Source organism: Cetorhinus maximus, chromosome 8 (assembly GCF_964194155.1).
Source record: "Cetorhinus maximus chromosome 8, sCetMax3.hap1.1, whole genome shotgun sequence".
NCBI classification, from domain to species: Eukaryota; Metazoa; Chordata; class Chondrichthyes; order Lamniformes; family Cetorhinidae; genus Cetorhinus; species Cetorhinus maximus.
The window spans coordinates 122,415,929-122,437,153 of NC_135886.1; the positions used below are offsets into that span (position 1 = coordinate 122,415,929).

A 21,225-nucleotide genomic window follows, 5' to 3' on the forward strand; every position below is an offset into this window, starting at 1 on the left:
TCGCTGTACTAGTTATCCAGAGACCCAGGGTAATGCCCTAGGAACCTGGGTTCGAATCCCACCATGACAGATCGTGGAATTTGAATTCAATAAAAAAAATCTGGAATTAAAAGTCTAATGATGACCATGAAACCATTGTTGTAAAAACCTATCTGGTTCACTAATATCCTTTAGGGAAGGAACTCTGTCGTCCTTGCCTGGTCTGACCTACATGTGACTCTAGACCCACAGCAATGTGGTTGACTCTTAAATGCCCTCTGAACTAGGGCAGCTAAGGGTGGGTAATAAATGCTGGCCTGGCCAGTGATGCCCACATCCCATGGACAAATAAAAAAACACACAGCTTAGTGGAACATTTGTTGGGAGTGCCATTATTTTACATATAAGGTCTTTAATTAGTAAAAATGCCTATCTGTGGATGATTCCAAGTAACTTGCTGCAAATTAAGTTAGATTACTGCACTTGTTCTTAGCTTTCCAAGATTCTTTTAATTGCTCCCACTACCCAAGTTGGAGATGTGTTGTGAAGTCACTTCCAAATCCAAATCAATCTGAATCAGCCCAGTGCGCTTTCATCTGAACTTTTACACTGGCTTAACCCATTACAGAAACTCCTGAAACTCCCTCTTCACAATTTACCGAAAGGGACCATTCCTTCATCCGCAGCAGTGATCTCCTGGTACTTAACATTGTGCACTTTCCCGCTGACCAACTGCCAGGTCTGTGAGAGAAACTGTCCAGAGGCACTTGTGTGAAACCTGGGAGTTAAAATCTCTTTTGTTTCACCCTGTCTTGGTCAGAACAGTTTGCCGTTTGTCTCAATTCCCACCCCAAGTTAAAACCGGCGTTTATGTTACTTGGCTTGATATTTGATTTAAATCAGCACAAGATTAACAAGCCTCATGCATAAAATGGAATGTAAACCCATTGAGGTGATTGCCTTCTGCAAGAAGAGAAAAAAGCCCTAAAAGGAATAGACTTGAGGAAGGGAATGTTGGTTGGTTCAAAGTCAAAAGCTCTTTGTAACTGTGTTAGAAAGAAATGATAAAGAAACTTCAGGTAAAAGCATGTAAACAACAAGGAAGTCTACAGTTTTCTCCCCTCTGTTGAACATTATAGGATGGTGAGGACCACAGGTGGAATGCAGAATATATTTGAGGATTGTTTCCACCACCTAGAAGGAGAAAGACAGCAGCACGAGCGTACACTGCCACCTCCAAGTTCTTCTGCAAATCACACACCATGCTGACTTGGAAATAAGTCACTATTTCTTCATTGTTGTTGAGTCAAAATCTTGGAACTCCCTCCCTGACAGCACTGTCTGAATCCCTTGCTGAAGAAGGCCCACCACCATCTCCTCAAGAGCAATTAAGTTTGGGCAATAAATGCTGACCTTACCAGCAACAATCACATCCTGTGAGTGAATAATACGATCAATAAAATGAATTTTTTTTGTTTGTGATTTCTATTGATAAGCTCCAAATTTTCTCAGGTTGCTGTGCTGTAATAGTTTAGAGGGAGGAACAACATTATCCTCCTGCCAATTCCTCTAGATCTAGCAGCATAAGTGCAAGCACAAGATATAGCAGGGTTTTCATGTAGGGTAGGGTTGGGGGTCAGTGGGAAGCCTGCCAGACTTTCGACCTGCAGAGGTAGAGGGAATCTGTTTGCAAGCCTGAGTGATGACACATAATTGGCCTCTATGAACATCTCCTTTAGATAATTACACCCTCTTCAGATGCAATCAAGTGTAACATCAAAACTCATAGAGGAAGTTCACATATAAGGTGTCAGCTGTGGCTCAGTTCATAGCACCCTCACCTTTGAATCAGAAGGTTGCGGGTTCATGTCCCACTCCCGGAAACCAAGAACTGTGAATGTACTCGAAAGAGTTACATGCGATCTGTTGATAACTTGAAAGAGTTACGATGAAAATGTAGTGCAGAACCAGTGCAATATGTCTGAAACCATTTTTTCTCTATGCTGTGCCTATAATCTGAGTGACAGTGGGGCACTGGGAAGCAAAAAATCTACTCGATGGTCTCTTCCTGCCTTTGGAAGGTTTATGATCCCATTTGCTGAAAAACATTTTTTGCAATAACCGTTAAAGCCATTTCTGTAATAATGCTGACCAAATGCAAAAAGTTGTATAGAGTTATGTCTGTTAGTTTTCTTCACAGAAAAAGGAAGAGAGAAAAATGAAAGAGTTAAGAATAGCAACAATAATGAGAAAACATGTGCAGAGAAAAAGACGAAAAAATAAGGGTGGTGGAAGCTATTCTGCAAGTGTCAGTGGATGCCAGATTAATTGTTAAATTCAAATATTAGATTTTTGTTATCCAAAGATATTAAGGGATAAGGGGCAGAGGAAGGTATATGGAGTTAGGTCACAAATCAGTCAACATCTAATTGAATGGCACACAGGCTCCTACTCCTGTTCCTAAGAAATATGAATCTCCACACCAAAGGGAAAATCATCATTGTAGTAATTAATGTTTACTGTTTCTCTATCTTAATGTCACCCATCATGCTCAAAGTCAGAGTGACCTATTTCCAGATATCTATATATTTGTGGTCAAAACATAAGTCATAAATCATGAGGTGGTTTATTTATAAGTATGAGGCATGAGTGAGTTCAAATTATTTTAATTGGCTACCATGTTAGTATAAAGTACCATACGTTTGTTTGGACACTTAAAAGACAATCAGTTGTGCGTTACAGTTTACTCAGGGAGTCTGAGTTGCCATGGCATCATGCACTTTCACATGTATGTTGTAGTCTGGAGCTATGGGTAGTGATGGTGGAGGCTCCAACTTCCTTTCCATCACATGGTTGATTAGGAATCTCTCCCACTCCTACCACTGGCATGTGTTGGGAGGATTTGCAGATTGATAATCAATCTGTTTGGTTGCATTATGAATCCATCTTCCTTGGCCATTGAGTCCTTGGGTGGGACTTGAACCCGGAGCTTCTGGCTCAGAGGCAGGGACACTACCCACTGCATCACAAGACCACCAGACAATCTGTGAGAAAACAATAATTATTTTATTGTGGAATCAATGTGAAGGAGCCAATATTCATTTCCAGGAGATCAATAATATTGAATGGAATAAATGAAAAGGTTAATCTTCCATTAAGGTTTTGGCTTTTGTTCGCAGAAGTTTTCTTCAATACTTTATGCCACAATATCTACCTCAGTTGATGAACACTTTGTACATTTTAAAACTTTTTTGCAGGAGCACCCTGGAATGCAAAGATTACCCCTTTTCCATTCTACTACAAACCATCTCCTGAAGTATCTCCCTCCTGCCACTTCCACCCTCACCTCCTGGCAGATCAACTAAAGTGGCTGGGAGAAGCCTGGACTCTTCTGATGCAAGGTCACTTAAAGGGGAAAGCCCACGAGGTTTATTGCCTGTTGCCCTCTGATGGTTCTGAGAGTTATGAACTGGCAAAGGCTTATGAACCCACACCAGAGGCATGCCACCAACAGTTCCAGAACTCTCATAAAAAGCCCACTCAAACCTTCCTTGAACTCAAGAGAATTAAACAGCTAACATTTGATCAGTGGTTGTGAACCCAAAAAATTGACCACACCTAGGATGGGTTAGGATAGTACTGGTGGAGGAGTTCAAAAACTGCCTCCCATACAGCCTTAAAACTCTCAGAGAGGAACAAAGGGTTTCAAAAATCAGAGACACAGCCACCATGGCTGATGACTATGAATTAACCCATGAACTCCTAAACCAAAAAACAAAAGGGTCTAGTAATTTCTACAACCTATGGAGGGATAAGGAGGAAATAGATGGAACAGAGATTCACTCCAGAGGGAAGGAAAGTAGAGAAGACAGGAAAGATCAAACCCCAACTTTAAAAAGAAAGAACCTGGGAGATAAACCAGCCAAGACCCACCCTGCATGTGAGGAAAGCTTGAAGGAAAACGTTGGCTTTCCAAAAGACCAACAGGGGGAGCTGCAGTCAGAACTGTGTCGATAGCCTTAAATGTACAGAGGCCAGACTCAAATTTAGCAAGGGATAGGAAGAATAGCTGCCAAGGTTACTTGCACAAAGAGAAAATGAGCCCTTTCGTATCACAGGCTCAGAGGAAAGAAATAATCATTTTTAGAGACTGAGAGTGTCTTCAAACACTTCTTGGAGCAAAGATTGCTAAGATGTCACCCGAAAGCAGGACAAACACCACAGTGCATATTTAAAAGTTCCCTTAGTAAATATTTACCTGCAGAATAAGTTGATGACTGGTGTGGTGATGGTCAGGGTTGTTCTGAGGTTACCACACAGGAGGTAGATCTTTTGCTGGGAAATGATTTGGCATGGTGCCAGTTACTATGTCCAGAGCGTCCAAAGCAGCCCATGGAGACTGAGAAAACAGAAAGGAAGCGGCAAAATTCTGCTCAGTTGCAGAAAACTGAGGAAGCCCCTAAAATCCTATGAGGGCAATAGGGCCACTAAGGGATTAGGGAAACAATAGGAAAGCCAGAGGACTTCACGAAGGCCAAGAGAAAGCCTTCTGAAGTAAAGGGGGTGAGGATGGAACCCGTACAAGCAAAAGAGGCCAATACCAGTAGGTGTAGTTTAGAGGGGCCAAGGCAAGGCCCAAAGAATTTAAAAAGAATGAAGGGGCTGAACCAGCGGTCTGGTTAGCAGACACTTTCCTCCAGGAAAGAGACACAGAAAGTTCCTAAACCAGCAGACAGTGAAGCCAATGCCTCACCTTGTCAAAGTGCAAAGCGCTACAAGGAGTGCAGCCGAAGTTGGCCAACCACCTGCAGGCAGTAGAGTCCAAGAGGACATGAAGCAAACTGAGGACAATCCCATGCCCGAAGTAAAAGAGGAGGGGAATTTAATACACCCTAAGATGAACAACACTTGTAAAAGCCACAAAGGAAGTATAAGTGCAACCAACACAGGATCAGGTTCAAAACTTAAATCCACCCAAAACCAGCAGTTCAACATCTGAGCCCAATGGGGACAAGGTGCAGGGGGAGAGCTCAGGCAACTCACAAGGGATTAAAAGCAATATACCACATAACGTCACCCTAGAAATAAGAATCATCAATGCATCAGATCCTAAGTTATCAGACCCATGGTTCATGGAAGCAACCATGAAAGGCTTAAAAGTCTTTCCAGCAACACAAGCAAATAACCATACATACTGCAAGTTTTGAAACAGAACCCAGGTCTGTGAAATCTGACTCTTCCCCAGGGGCCAACCTGGAGTTTGAGCTCCCTGAACTGTTAATTAAAAATCACATGTCTACTATTCTCAAAACCTTGCGTACAGATATTAATGAACCCCCCTCATTGGATAACATGTAACTGGGGGTTTTAAAAGGGGATGCAACAGGCAGGGAAACAGCAGCAGTACTAGATTGCAGTGCAGATGACAGAATGTGTGAAGAATGTATGCATACGTTTTCTGTTGCTTTGCAAGGAAGCCACGTAAAGAAAAGTCATCAAAGTTCCATCATTCCCCCGGCCATAGACGTGTCAGTATGTTATAAACGTTCAGTCAATACTGTTAAAAATTGGACACAAACAAGCTATTAAAATGGGTGCTGCAAATCATGTGACCTTTGGTATTTCAACTACAGTCAGTGTCAAGCCTCATGTGAATGCTTAATTAAATATGGACATTCACAGCTATCACACAGGGGTATTCATACAACTCTTTGGGCGGATTTTTTTTTATTCATTGGATGTGGGCATCGCAGTTTAGGCCACCATTTATTGCCCATCCCTAGCTGCCCTTGTTCAGAGGGCATTTAAGAGTCAACCACATTGCCGTGGGTCTGGAGTCACATGTAGGCCAGGCTAGGTAAGGACGGCAGATTTCCTCCCCTAAAGGACATTAGTGAACCAGATGGGTTTTTACAACAATCAGCAATGGTTTCATGGTCATAATTAGACTTTTAATTCCAGGTTCTAATTGAACTTAAATTCCACCATCTGCCATAGCAGGATTTGAATCCAGGTCCCCAGAGCACTATCCCAGGTGTCTGGATTACTAGTCCAGCAACAATACCACTCCACCATCACCTCCCCTTCTGTGCCTGCTGGCATCAGGCGATTTTGGCAGCATGGGGGTCAAAATGGCAGGAAGGCCAAAAATCGGTTTCACGACATCATGAGACCAGTTTGCAATCATGCACTCCACCCGTCAATGGGGGGTCACATTTCCTACCATCAAGACAGGAACTTCATTGTAATACATCTGCATATCATTATAAGCCTAGCTCACCAGAATCACCCGCCCATGCTGGATCACCTGAGCACGTTGGCATGTTTGCACGTCAACGTGTTTCACAACAGCATGTGTAAGGCATGCAGCTGATGATCTGCACTTTGAGGGGAACTCGGAGGTGAGTGCACAGTAATGTTGTGCACTTCCTGAGGGTCGTCTGTTGGGCCTCAAGGTTGAGGCGCTGCGCATTCAGGCAAGGGCACAGGCAAGTCCCCTTTTCCGGCTGAGATAGTTCAGGTGCAGCCACATTGACATGCTTGGAGTTGGGTCTCTAGCTTATCTGCCCACTCATGCAACGCAGAGGCATGAAAGTGCCACCAAGTTCTCCAGAGCTTTCCACCCCTTCGGCACAGACTGCAAACGAATGAGCATTTTAGTGGACTGAAGAACAGTTGGATGACTGGGCACATTGTACAATCTCCTTGCTAAAGCTGGCCATGGAGCAGTCATTGGTGGAGGCGCTCCCAGCCCCTTGCAATGTCATCATCCCGGTTTGGACCAGTCTCCCCCATGGCTCAAGCTAACAGTGCAGCCTTGCAGCGTGGGTTAGGAGAATGCCTGCGCCTTAGCTGACAGCACAGCATGCAGTCCAATGGGTGAAGCTGCCACCAATTGTTCAGGAGGAGTGGTGCGGAGTTAGGCGGGGTCTTGGGCTGCCATGCAGCGCACTAAACTTTGACAATCTAAGTGGTGGCCAGCACTCTCTGGAATGCGTTAAGGGGCTTTCAGACTTCACCAAGAGAGGTTTTTAGTGCACCCAAACTAATCTACACGTCTCTCTCTTTCGTCCTGCAGGAGGAGTGCATCAGGAGCATGAAGCCTGGTTACCTGGCTGTATGCCTCATGACGTACAGAGAGTGGAGATAAAGGAGAAGAAGGTCACGGAGGCGCCTAGCTGTGCAGAGGGAGGAGCAGCACCTTTAGGAAGAAGGGGTGGCTGGGGCTCCCGCACACGCCGCTGAGGAGCCACAGCCAGCCATCGCTTGTAGGCACCTATCTAGACCAAGGGTTTATAGTTACTGCCTTTCATTCCTGCAGATGACCAAGAGCCAGTGTCACCAAAGACTGCGCATGTCCAGGGAACTGCTGCAGGATTTGGCACCATGGGGGCATGGATGGCACCCACTGTCAGTGGCTGTGAAAGTGACCGTGGTGCTCAATTTGTACATTATTGGCACCTTTCAGGGCTCCACAGGTGACATCTATGGGGTATCGCAGGCCTCCACACCCACAGGTGCATCCAGGAGGTCACAGATGCCATCTTTGCAAAGGCATTTTGCCCGGGACCAGGAAAGCCAGGATGCAAAAGTGCTGGGATTTGCCCAGATCTCAGGTTTCCCACTGATGCAGGGTGCCATCGACTGCACTCATGTGGCGCTCAGATCTCCCTGGCAACAAGCAGTCAACTTTGTCAACTCGCAAGGGATTTCATTTCCCGAATGTGCAGCTGGTGTGCGACCACCACAAACACATCCTGCAGGTCTGTGCACGGTTCCCAAGGAGTGTCTACGTCTCCTACATTCTCAGTCGGTCTCAGATCCCTGACGTCTTCCAGGGTCCACAGAGGCTGCAGGGATGGCTCCTCGGGTACAAGGGCTACCCGCAGAGGTTGTGGCTGATGACACCTGTGAGGCGGCCTCAAACTGCTGCAGAGCGAAGGTACAATGAGCCTCATGCTGCAACTCGCACTTTGACGGAGCAAACCAATGGTATGCTGAAAATGAGGTTCCGGTGCCTGGACCGGTCTGGTGGAGCCCTGCAATACAGTACACAGCGGGTATCACGCATCGTCATCGTCTGCTGCACCCTTTACCACCTGGCACTGCATTGGGGAGGGAAGCTGGCTGAGGAGGAGATGGAGGATCTGCACATCTCCTCCAATGAGGAGGACATCGATGGGGATGAGGGTGAGGAGGCCCTCGAAGGCGAGGATGACGATGATGAGGACGTCGCACTGATCAGATGAGGCAGTCGCGCTCAGGAGGCCCTCATTGCTGTTAGATTCATAGAGGATGATGGCAACATGCAACGAGGGGACATCATAGATCATCATATTGCATCTGTGAACATTTGACTCAAGTCTGGCTGATGGCAGCACACATACCCTCCATGATAATGCTCCTGTCATGGAGACACAGCAGAGGCCCCAGTCGCTGCTCAGTTCCAGGAGGATGATGACGATATGCAGTGAGGGCACGCCATAGATCTCCACATTATCTCTGTGAATGTCTGACTCCTGTCTGGCTGAGGGCAACTTGCTTGCACTCTGTGATCAGGTTCATATCATGGAGACGCAGCCGTGAAACTTTAAATGCACCTGATCCTTTGTCAGCCTTCAGCACCTGTCTCCTTCAGGAGCACAGCTTCACTAGTCAAAGATGCTGAAAAGATGGGGGTCAGCCCCACCTCAAAGGTGCTGAAAGCACACAGAGAGAATGACGGAACTCTGTGACGCCTGCCCATGACCTTCTGGCAGCAATGACAATGGTGCAGGCATCAGTAATGTGTCCAGGGAGTTCACTTTGCTCTGAAGGCTGGGAAAGAGGCCCTGGACTGGGACACCTGCCTTTATCTTGTGCAGGAACCAAGGTTTCACATCTGAGTGACACGAACGCTGCTCATCAGAACAAGGAACCATAGACAAGGAGACATTCTTGGGAGTTTATTTACAATAGTGAACATTATGTACAAATGATTAACACCCGTGCCCAGGCTGTTCAACTACATCTTCTTAACCTTCCTAATCCTGCCATTACGTCTTGGTACTACCCAGAGATGGAGGCAGCCTGCTGACTGCTACGCCTTGTCTGTAATGATCTTGCCAGCGTCCTCCAGAGGGCCTAAGGCCCAGAGGGCAACGGCCTGCTTTTGGGTCCTGTGGCAGTGGCACACTCCTCAGTCCGTGAAGCTGGACTTGCTGGGGTCACAGGAAGAGGGGATTTGGACGGAACGGACACTCCCACTCTTGGGTAGATGGCCCCGGGGTGTGCACCTGCTGATCCTCCTCCCAATGGGTGTCTGAGGGCAGCTGGCTGACTCCTTCAGGAGAAGGGGAAGCTGGAGTGAGATCAAGCTGCCCTACACCCCTCTTGCATTAACAGTGCTGGAGACCAAATATGGTGTCAGTGATGGAGTTCAGCCCACGCAGCACTGCAGGACTTAATGTCCTGGACCAAGGTCTCTATGACGGCTGCCATCCTATCAGTGTTGACCTTGGTGTGTTGGCATGCCGGAGCTGAAGACTGAAAATGGATCGACTCCTCCATCGTGCCTTGCAACCTGAGGAGTGCAGCGGACATCCCTTCCTGGTGTTCCCAAGTTTGCCTTTGCAGCTCCAGCAACTGAAGTATTGTCACAGGCTCATCATCTGAGCAGATTTCTGCCCTCCAGTAGTCCTCCAAGTGCTGGAAACCTGGGAAATCCTTGCCTTTGCCTGCTGTGGATCAGACAGCGTGATGTGCTCTCCAGATTGTGACCCCGAGGCTACTCTAGAACTGGGTTGCACTGAGGTATGTGTCTCTGCGCTGGTGGAAGGTCTGAATGAGTCGTGTGATGGGTCTTCAATGAAGGTTCCTTCAGATTCTTCTTCTGAGGTGTCTTCGAGGTTTGATTGGAGCCTTTGGATCATGGCCTTCCTTGGCTGTTTCCCAAATATGCCTGTGAAAGCAAGGAGAAATAATAAGTGCATGTCAGTGGCCTGTGATCTTCGCCAGCCAGCTGTGTGACTCCATTTTCAAAGTCCGGGAGGACCTTGTTTTCGGGCATTCCTCCTTGAGTCTGTGACCTCTCCCTCTTGTTTTGTGCCAGCTTGTCCTGCATGAATACAGATGGACAAGCGGGGCGCCTGCCAGGCTGGATGATAAATATGCCTGGCATGTGTGAGTGGTGAGTGGTCCCATGGACAGGATGAGGATAATGAAAGTGTGTGTGAGAGAGTGAATGGTGATGTCCCTTGAATTGCAGTGAGTGAAATCCCTGTGATCGTGTGATGGGTTTGTGAATGTGTGAGTTGAGAGTGATGAGAAGGGTGACTTAACCTAGCGGAGCGGAGGGGATCATTCATCCTCTTGCAACACTGGGCAGTTGTCCACTGACCACCACTGCCACCGCCTCCCAAGCCGGATTGGTGATGTTGCTGCCTCTCTTGCAGCCAGGGCGGGGGTAGGGAACATCATGGCGGGCATCCAAAGTGTCCAAAAGGCACTTGAAGGATGCATCACTAAACCAGGGCAATTATCTTGACTTTTGGGACCATGTCTTCTGTGCGGCAGTTCTGGGCTGGAAGCTCTGAGAGGAGTAATGCATGGTTGCACTTTAAATATGGCGCCCGGCGTGATGAAGTGGCGAGGTGATGGCATGGGGGGGTGGGCGAATCGGAGGTCGTCTGCAATCAAAATTTCCTGGGAATGCGTGATTAATGAGGCGGGATTGGGATGATACAGCGTGAAAAGCCACCATTGTGACGAGCTGATAGAACGTTCTTTTCCCTGCCCGCTACCGCACTTAGTGCAAATGTGGGATGATTTCGCCCCTTGTTTAAGGATGGGCTAACCCAAAAAGAAATGGAATTTCCAGGCTGCCTGTCCATGTTTCATACTGAACAAAAGGGAAGATTGAAACTCAATTGGTGGCAGATGGAAGTGAAGGGCTCCTGTCACCGCCCTATTGTATCATCATGACTGCCTCAAGCACTCAGAGGTGTTAATCCACAACATAGCATGTGTAATCAACATGGATACCCCACCTTATTTGGAAAAAGACTTTGAACTTGGGTAAAGTCACATGGAGGCAGCCACGTTGTTTATCTGTTTAAAAGATCAGTTAGGAGTTGTTTGCAATTAGTTCCACCAAAGCCATTGAACCACCAGTCCAGCCAGTCTGTGAACCAGATTTGAAAACAAGCTGTGAGACATCAGGTTGCCAGAGTATGTGGCCTATTCTAGTTAAACTTCACCTGGGAACCAGCCTCCTAGAAATTCGGCTACAAGAAACCACACAACCTGCTGTAAACCATTTGCTTTACAAGACTCTGGCTGGAATCATCCCAGATTTGCACTAAGTGCAGTAGTGGGAGGGAAAAAGGACATTTTACCCACTGGCTGCAATGGCAGGTGTTTGCGCCATATTGTCCTAATCCTACCTCGTTAATGATGCATTCCCAGGAAACATGCTGTTTTGCTGGCGGGCAGCCTCCGATTCACCTGTCACGCCTGCCAACCCTGCACAGATCATCATCCAGTGCAGAAAGAGGATGAATGATCTCATCCGTGCCACCAGGGTAAGTCAACCATCTCATCACTCTATACTCACACACTCATAAGCCCATCACACATTCACTGGCATCTCACTCACTGCCATCTCACACACACCCTCACATCTCCATCTGGCCTCATCTTCTCTGGAGACTGCCTTCTGAGCCCTTACCCTCTTGAGGCCACTTGCACAGATCAACATGTGTTCCCACATACGCCCTGAGATACCCCCATTCTCTAGTACTGCCCTAGCCCTGCATTCTCCCCCTTCCCCAAGCATGCTCTGCAGCCATTAAAAAGTCATCCCTGCCTTACGGCTGGTCTCATAAGAAGAGACCTACCTGTGAGCCTCCCTAAAAGTGATGTGGTGCTGCCTCCAAAGCTTGGCGCTGATGACTGCGAGTGCTACCCAAAGCAAGGTAGGCAACAAGCCTCAAAGTCTCGAGTGAAGTGCAGCTCTCCAGATGCATGTTGCTTATGTTCAGTTGTGAAAAACATTGGTGTGCAATCACACTAACATGCCTAGCTGATCCAGCGTGGGGGATGATTCCAGTGAGTTGGGCTTATAATGATATACAAATGTATTAAAATGAAGTTCCCGACGTATGACGGTAGGAAACATGACCCACCATTGACGGCCAGAGCGGATGATTGCAAACTGGTTTCACGACGGCGTGAACCAATTGTTCACTCACGTCCGCCATGATGGCCAACACCAGTGGGCATGGAAATTTCCGCCCTCTCACTACAACTGTAAAGCATCAAAATCATCCTTCAAACTATAGGCCTGCCACGGGAGACCAGAGATCATATATCAGAGACTGAGATAACTATAATCTTTAAAAATGCATGACCTGTAACTAATCTTTGTATGTGCAAGTGTGCGTGTGAGAACAAGTATGTCCGATGTTGTGTTTAATTTGGGGTATGTGTGTGGGAATAATTAACCTTCTTTGTGTTTAACCCCCCAAAAGCTTGCTGCTGATTTATTTAATTGGGGTAGACACTCAAACAGGTAAGAAATGGCACACTTCTTCCCATAAAAAATATACTGATGACGATAAGTAAGAAAGCACATACATTCTACCTGTGGCATTAGTGAGTATATGGAACTGCATGTGTTAAACTAGAATTTGGAGTATACTCTGAAAGGAAAGGTGCTGAAGGATGTGGATTAACAGAGAGGCCTAGAGATTCAAACACACAATTCCCTGAAAATATGGTTGTAAGTAGATAACGGCATTAAACTACCCCACAATTTTGGCTTTTATAAATAGGAACATAAAGAAAGACTTGCATTTATTTGGATTTTTCACGATCACTGACATCTCAAAGCACTTTACAGTCAATAAAATACTTTTGAAGTGTAGTTACTAGTTACTATTGTGGTGTTGGAAATGTGGCAGACAATTTGCACACAGCAAACTCCCACAAACAGCAATGCAATAATAACCATATAATCTGTTTTTGTGGTGTTGATTGAGGGATAAATATTGGCTATGACACCAGGGATAACTCCCCTGCTGTACTTTAAATAGCACCATGGGATCTTTCACTTCCACCTGAGAAGGCAGACAAGGCCTCAGTTTAACATCCCATCTGAAAGACAGCACCTCTGAAGGTGCAGCACTCCCTCAATACTTCGCTGGAGCATCAGCCTTGATTCTTGTGGTGAAGTCCTGGGATGGGACTTGAGCTAGAACCTGGTAACTCAGAGTGAGAGTGCTACCAACTGAGTCACGGCAGAGTACAAGGGTAAAGAAACAATGATAAATTCTTTCAAAATATTGAGTAGGTCACAGTTACAGTGATGTATACAGTTCCTGATTCCTCAATATAGAAATGATATTAAAGTTATAGACAGTAAACAGTGTAGATTCACCAGAATGATGCCAGTAAAGGAAAGGCTCAGTTATGAGCAGAAACTAGGGATGCTCAGGCTACTTGTACTGAAGGAGAGTAGGACAAGGAGAATCATTAGATTTTCTTAGGATTGTGATTGAATGGAAAGGAAAAGGCTACAGGTGTGAAATTGGTCTACGCCAGCAGCACCAAACAGGTTTAGCAAATCAGCAGCTGATTTTTCATTGCGACTGAACTTCTTTCCACTGAAGTTCACAGATAAATAGTTCTGTGAGAATTTTGGGGACTCTTTCCTTCATCTCTCCGTCACTTTTACTTGATATGAAATGAAAACTTTTGACAATATTTTCCAAGTCAATGGGAACAAAAAATTTGTGCAGTGAAAAATAAGCTAATTATTCAGTACAAACTTGCCTCACGCATCTGGCCTAGGCCAGTTTCACCCCCTTTATCCTTTGTTCAGGGAATCAGTGACAAGGGATCATAAATGTAATGTTGAGAACAAGGAGAGAGGTTAGATCAAATATTTTTACACACAGAGTTGTTATAGGATGGACTGTTTTGCCACAAGGAGTGGTTGAGGTAGAGACCATTGCATCTTTTAAGGGAAAATTGGCTAAATATTTGAAGCCGAGAAAGATACAGGACCAAAAGCGAGACTAATGCAGTGGAATTAATTTCGTTTGGTCTAGTAAAGGGCTTGCACAGATACAAAGGATAGTTTGGCCACTTTCTGTGCTGTAAACTTTGGGCAACTTTTAACAGATAATTTCATATCTAACAATACTTAGTATACGTAAAAGAAAATTCTAACCTCTATTTCTTTTTATGCTGATCTTAAGTTTTTGGTCTCTCCTTACTGTTTTTATAGAACAGTCAAACAATCCATCACAGTTTACCCAAACATAACTCTTTATAATCTTGTAAACCACTATCTAAACCATTTGTAAACTGATCCTCCCCAGCTCCAGTCAACAAAAGCTAACTTCTCAAGTCTCTTTGCATAACTGAAACCTCACAAGCCTGAATCAATGCTGCACCCTTTTCTAATGCTTTTATTTGCTTCCTATAATAGGGTAAAGAAACTGTACAATATATTCCAATTGTGTCGTAAATAAGGTTTTTTTTAATAAGCCCAACATTATTTCTTTGTTAAAAACAAAAAGCTAAAAGCTACTGCGGATGCTGGATTATTTCTTTGTTCTTGTATTGTATGCAAAAACAAGGATCCTGTTTGCTTTTTATTGCCATAACAATTTGTTGATATGTATCTGTACATGAGATCACTCTACCCATCCCATCCAGATACATTGCAACCACATAACCTATATACCCAAGCATTAACCAAGCAATCTGTTGGGATAGGCAAAAATAACAGCGACAATTTGGGAAAGAGTGAAAATTCTCCTACTTAAGCAATCAAGAAAAGCTCCAGGAGTCAATGATAGTCCATTATTTATCATTGCCCCAGCTAACTAATAACACATCTTTGCTAATTGGAAGTGTCCTTTTCACTCAGGAACTTGTAGAGTTCCCTCTTAAAAAACACCTAGCTCTCACAAAGTCCCATTCTTGCTGACTGGCATTGGCTCTGGTTATGCAACACCTCAATTTAAAAATTCTCACCCTTGCTTTCAAATCCCTCCATGGCCTCAACCATCACTATTCCAGTAATCGCCTCCAACCCAATCTGACTGGATGAGTGCAGCTTCAACACACTCAAGAGGCTTGACACCATCCAAGACAAAGCAACCCGCTTGATCAGCATCCCATCCACAAGCTTAAAACATTTATTCTCTTCTGGTGTGTGTACCATCTACAAGATGCATTGCAGCAATTCGTTAAGGCTCCTTCAACAGCATCTTCCAAACTCACGACCTCTATCACCTAGAAGAACAAGGACAGCAGATGCTTGGAAACACTACCACCTACAAGTTCGCCTCCAAGCCACACACCATCCTGACTTGGAACTATATCGATGTTCCTTCACTGTAGCTGAGTCAAAATCCTGGAACTCCCTCCCTAACACCACATGGACTGCAGCTGTTCAAGAAAGAGGCTCACTGCCACCTTCTCAAGGGCAATTGGGGATTGGTGACAAATGCTGGCGTTGCCTGTGCCGCCCACATCCCAAGAACAAATAAAAAAAACCTTTTGAGATGTTTGTGCTCCTGTAATTCTGGCCTCTTCAGCAACCCTGATTTTAATCATTCCTTCATTCATCCAATTTCACTTTATTGCCCATACAGAAATTCCTTTTGGGTACATTGCTCATTCATCAGAAAATACATATAAATGAATAATAACAATAAAAAGAAAGAAAATTACCCTATCACAGAGGTCTAACTTTGATTAAAATATGAATTAAAACTATTCCAATGCATTAAAACAATCAGTCAGTGAGTCCCATCTTGAATGCATATTCTCATCCATGCATCAAACTTCTGTTAAAAGTTCTTTCAAAGAAGGGCACAAATGAGTTCAGGAACCGGTTTGCCCTGCATCTGAGGAACTGTAACCTTTTCCCCGAACACAACCAGCAGTAATACTGAAACAAGGAGTGATTCTCGTTGTTCATGAAACTCAACTTTCGTCAAAATTCGTAGAAAGCAGATTTCCTCTAGAAAGATTTGCCTCCAAGTAACCTTCCTGCCTGGTTCAATAATGTCTGTACCCTTAAAGAGACTACAATTTATTTAAGACAACAGTGCCTGGAGAGACATCCAGAAAGGATAGCTTGATCAACCATGGCCATAGAGAAGATATTCATGATTGTGGGATTTACTCAAAGGGATTTTAATTTTCTGAAGTAGTATAATTATGTATTTCCCCTGGCCACCCACTCTGTACACTATTCCCTCCAATTCAATTTATCATTTACTTTGATACCTAGATACTTGTATTTAATAATTATTTCAGTGTTTACATCATAAATTTTCACTGGTACCATATCATTAACTGGCCTTTTCCTAAAGTCTATAACTAGTTATTTTATCTTGTTTTCATTCAATTTAAGAGAATTGTTATCATTGCACCATTTTATGAGCTCCTCCAAAGAGTTCCTATAGTTTCCTTTGTTATTCCTTATGAGATCTACAAGTACCCTACAAGTATCAAAATACTCTCAAGTACTCTCCAAAATAGGAAAAAGCTGAAGAAAAATCAACAAAGTTAGAATGAGCATGGTTGCCCAGTCTATCCGTATGCTGTAGGATCAAATGGACCAACCTCAGAACAGCATCATCCATTGATTTATGAGGTGGATAGGCAAACTGCAACTGATCAATATGTGGAACAAGAGGATCTAAAAGACATTTTGACACAATGCGCTTGAAACACTATTGATGTAAGAACAACTGGTTGATAATCATTAGTTCAGCACGCCGTAACTTCTTGGCAACCAGAACAATGATAGCTGATTTTCAACAGCAAGGGACAGTATGTGTGTCAATCACTCCTTCTTGATGACTGTGCCTTGAGCTGCCATGGTCGTAAACTCTGGAATTCCCTCCATTAAACTCTGCCTCTCGAGATTTCTTTCCTTCTTTAAGATACTCATTAAAGACTACTTCTTTCTGTCTGATATCGCATTAAATGGCTTGGTGTCATATTTTGTTTGATAACTCTCCTGTGAAGTGTCTTGGGAGGTTTTACTATATTAAAGGTGCTATATTAAGACAAGTTGTTGTTGTTGTTACATTCCTATCATATGTTCTGGAAGGCAGCAGTTCTGTAGAATTTTATATGCATGTTTTCTGGCTTAACCAACTCCATCCACCTCATATAATCTGAAACTAATGCTTTCATAATTTTTAAAATGCTGAATATCGCCCAGGGCACCAGGTATAACTACCTGGCTCTTCCTTAAAATAGTTCCACCTGAGAAGCAGGCCTCAGTCTCACATGTCATCCAAAAGGCAGAACAACTGACAATGCCGCACTCACGTACCGCTGCACTGGAATCTCAGTCTTGACCTTTGTGCTGAAGTCCTGGAGTGGGACTTGAGCCCAAAACCTTATAACTCAGACGTGGGAGCACTGACAACTGAACCAGAGCTGACATAAACACAAAGGTTAGAAATACTTAGCAGCTCTGGCAGCTTTGGTGGAGAGACTTACAGAGTTACAGTTTCAGGTCGTGACCTTTCATCAGACGGCTTGTCACAGCTGCCCTTTCTTGTTTCAGACCCTTAGCATTTGGGATATTTTCCCTTTTGTTCCTTTTTTTCAATGATTTTCTCTCAAGCCAAACTCGGGCCATAAATGTTAAGGGAACGTATCTCCTCTTTTAATGCCAACAAATATTTTGGGGTCTTTGGAAGGTTGATGCATGGTGTGCTTTCAGCAGGCATGACCTCTGCTAGGGCTACAAGTAACTAAGTAGTTGCAATCCTCGAGATAACCTAGAATGTTCCAGGCACATAGTTCAACAAGTTGGAAAATTAAATCACATGTGGTTTCCTTCAGGCTCAGGTGATGCCAGGAGCCTGTGTCTGTCGAGGAGGCTGGTCTGGTTTGAGCTGTCACAGGCTCCGAGTGCTTCCCACCCACTGCATTAGGTACAGGGAGATGACTCACCCACTAACTTTCCCCACCCCCGCATCAGAATTTCCCAGTTATTAAATGGGGCAGCACCACATTCGATCCAGGCATATGCTCAATTACAATACCCAAGTCCCTATCCTGCAGTCTTGTGGTGCAGTAGTAGCCTCCCTGTCTCTGAGCCAGGAGCTTGGGGTTCAAGTCCCACTCCAAGACTTGATAGCTAAGGAAAGTGTGTTCATAATGTGGTCATACTGGGTGAGTACCAATTTGCTAATCCTTCCAAAATATGCCAGTAGCAGGCAATAGAAGTGGGAGAGACTCTTGGTGTTGTGAAAAGCCAATTACATCTATGAATTGCTTATAGGCATATTAAGGAAGACACGTGCTTTTAAAGAAATACAAACAAGGACACTGAGCGAAAGAAGGCTGATAATGTATAGTGACCACTTTCTGGAAAATTTCTATGTGGATTATACTGACAGACCTGTCCTGAGAGAACATGGAATGTCGCACCTGAATGGTGTCATGGCCTTCTTCAAGCATAGACAATTAAAGGAGAGATAGAAAAGATCCTGAGTTTGCGGACTGATTACCACGTCTCAGCAGTCATCATATCCTGTTGATTCATATCTCAGAATGTGTAAACTGGTTGAAGATCAAAGAAAACAGAATCTGGGTGCAAGACATGGGCTTTTTTCCTTTACAGGAATACAGAGGGGAAAATAGGTTAAAAAACTAGCTTCAGAGCAGTGCAGTGTGTGTTAGTGTGTTCTGTGTGTGACCGCAACAAGAAGACCAGCTCATCACCCCTGCAGTTGCAGGCGAGGTCTCTCTCTCTCTGTTGCTGGAGGCAAGGCACCAGAAGGCACAATCAAAAAGGAAATAGGACAGCTTCTTCAGCTATCCCACAGGACCAAGTGCCTCCAAACCTACTGCAAAACTGCCAAAGTCAGGTCTACCGGAATCACCCAACTTAACGACTGCAATGTTTTGCCATCTCTGCTCAACAGAGATGCCAAAGGTTGATTCAATAATCTTTTTAAACTTTTATTTGGACTCTTAACTTCCCATTTCTGATCTGTATGTATGTGTGTTGATTCAGGATGGTGAGTGATTTGGAGGGCAACTTCCAGATGGTGGCGTTCCCTTGTATCTGCTGCCCTTTGTCCTTCTAGATGGTAGCGGACGTGGGTTTGGAAGGTGCTGCCTAAAGGGGCTTTCGTGTGTTCCTGTAGTGCATCTTGTAGATGGTGCACACTGCTGCCACTGTTCGTCAGTGGTGGAGTGCATGAATGTTTGTGGAAGGGGTACCAATCAAGCAGGCTGCTTTGTTCTGGGTGGCGTCAAGCTTTTTGAGTGTTGTTGGAACTACACTCATCCAGGCAAGTGATGAGAATTCCATCACATTCCTGACTTGCGCCTTGTAGATGGTGGACAGGCTTTGGGAAGTCAGGGGGTGAGTTACTCGCCACAGGATTCCTAGTCTCTGACCTGCTGTTATAGCCACAGTATTTATATGGCTAGTCCAGTTCAGTTTCTGGTCAATGGTAAACCCCAGGATGTTGTTAATGGGGATTCAGTGATGGTAATGCCATTGAATGTCAAGGGACAATGGTTAGATTCTCTCTTGTTGGAGATGGTCATTGCCTGGCACTTGTGTGGCGAGAATGTTTCTTGCCACTTGTTACCCCAAGCCTGCATATTGTCCAGGTCTTGTTGCATTTGGACATAGACTGCTTCCGTATCTGAGGAATCGCGAATGGTGCTGAACATTGGCAGTCTTCAGTGAACATCCCCACTTCTGACCTTTTGATGGAAGGAAGGTAATTGATGAAGCAGCTGAATGAAGATGGTTAGGCTTAGGACACTACCTTGAGGAACTCCTGGAACTGAGATGATTGACCTCCAACAACCACAATCATCTTCCTTTGTGCTAGGTATGGCTCCATCCAGCGGAGAGTTTTACCCTGATTCCCATTGACTCCAGTGTTGCTAGGGTTCCTTGATGCTACACTCAGTCAAATGTTGCCTTGATGTCAAAGGCAGTCACTCTCACCCCACCTTGGGAGTTCAGCTCTTTTGCCCATGATTGAACCAAGGCTGTAATAAGGTCAGAAACTGAGTGTAAAGCAAAATGCTGTGGACGCTGGAAATCTGAAATAAAAGCAGAAAATGTTGGGGAAACTCAACAGGTCTGACAGCATCTGCGGAGGGAGAAACAGAGTTAACGTTTCGAGTCCGTATACCCTTCTTCAGAGCTACAGCTAGCGTTCTTTGACACCTGAAAGGAAGAGAAAAAATTTCTCTTTAAGCCATGGCATAAGACATAGAATAAAATGAAGCCATGGACAAGGACAAGGCAAAAGAAGCAACTGTGACGTGGTGAAAAACGTTTTTATGCAGCGAGTGGTTCATACCTGGAACGCACCATCTGAGTGTGTGGTAGAGGTAGATTCAATGGCGGCCTTCCGAAAGGAATGGGATAATTATTTGAAGAGAAAAAAAATTGCAGGGCTACAGGGAAAGGGTAGGGGAGTGGGACTAGGCAAGTTACTCTTGCAGTGAGCTGGCATGGAGACGAAGGGCCAAATGGCCTCCTTTGTGCCATTCAATGATTATACGTTTGGAAATTGTAGAAGGGAAGATTGACACTGATTATTACAAACTCCATTTAAATACAGTGGGATACACTTCTTTCTGATCAGTGAGTTTCATCCACAAAATAATACATTTGCAGACCAAACTCAGCAACGTGCTCTTTCTCCCTGTGACTGCACGACCACAACTTGGCGCAGCTGCATTGCTCAGAGAGACGGACACTGCGGTTGTGGCATAGCCAGGGCGGGGAATGGAGGAGGGCGGGGCTCACACGAGCTACGCCACCATTGGCTGTTGAGAATCGAATCAGATTACGTAAATCGCGTGTTTCCGGGGTTTCCCCCCTCAGGAGGAGTGAAGGTTACTGCCGGTCATTGACACGCTGTCGTTAGTGTTTCAATTCTGAAACAGCCTGTGGCGAGGAGAGGAGGGGAGAGAATTGAGGTAAGCCGGCTCATCAGCATCTTTCCATCTTGGAAAACTTTAATTCATCAAATTTTTATCTTTTATTTCATTTTAAAAAAACGCTGGAAATGTTGGTGAGAATATTTAAATAGCCTAGAACAGCACAGGTTGTGAGGAGCTACTTGGGGTAATGAGCTTCTCCTATGGAGGCTCAGGGACTTTCTGTTTGGAACAGAAAATGTGAAAATAACCTTTTAAGCCTCCATTATTAAAAATATATATATATTATAGTATATTACA

At 44.7% G+C, this 21,225-nt stretch overlaps 1 long non-coding RNA gene across 1 annotated transcript; it reads right to left on the reverse strand.

Annotated features, from left to right (window-relative positions):
* Window positions 1-2,785: 2,785 nt before the first annotated feature.
* LOC144683934 (uncharacterized) lies at window positions 2,786-20,749 on the reverse strand. The gene is made up of 3 exons (XR_013577367.1): window positions 20,662-20,749; window positions 19,789-20,203; window positions 2,786-2,998 (listed from the first exon to the last, which is right to left on the reverse strand). It is a non-coding gene; the product is annotated as an uncharacterized LOC144683934 (long non-coding RNA).
* Window positions 20,750-21,225: the final 476 nt, after the last annotated feature.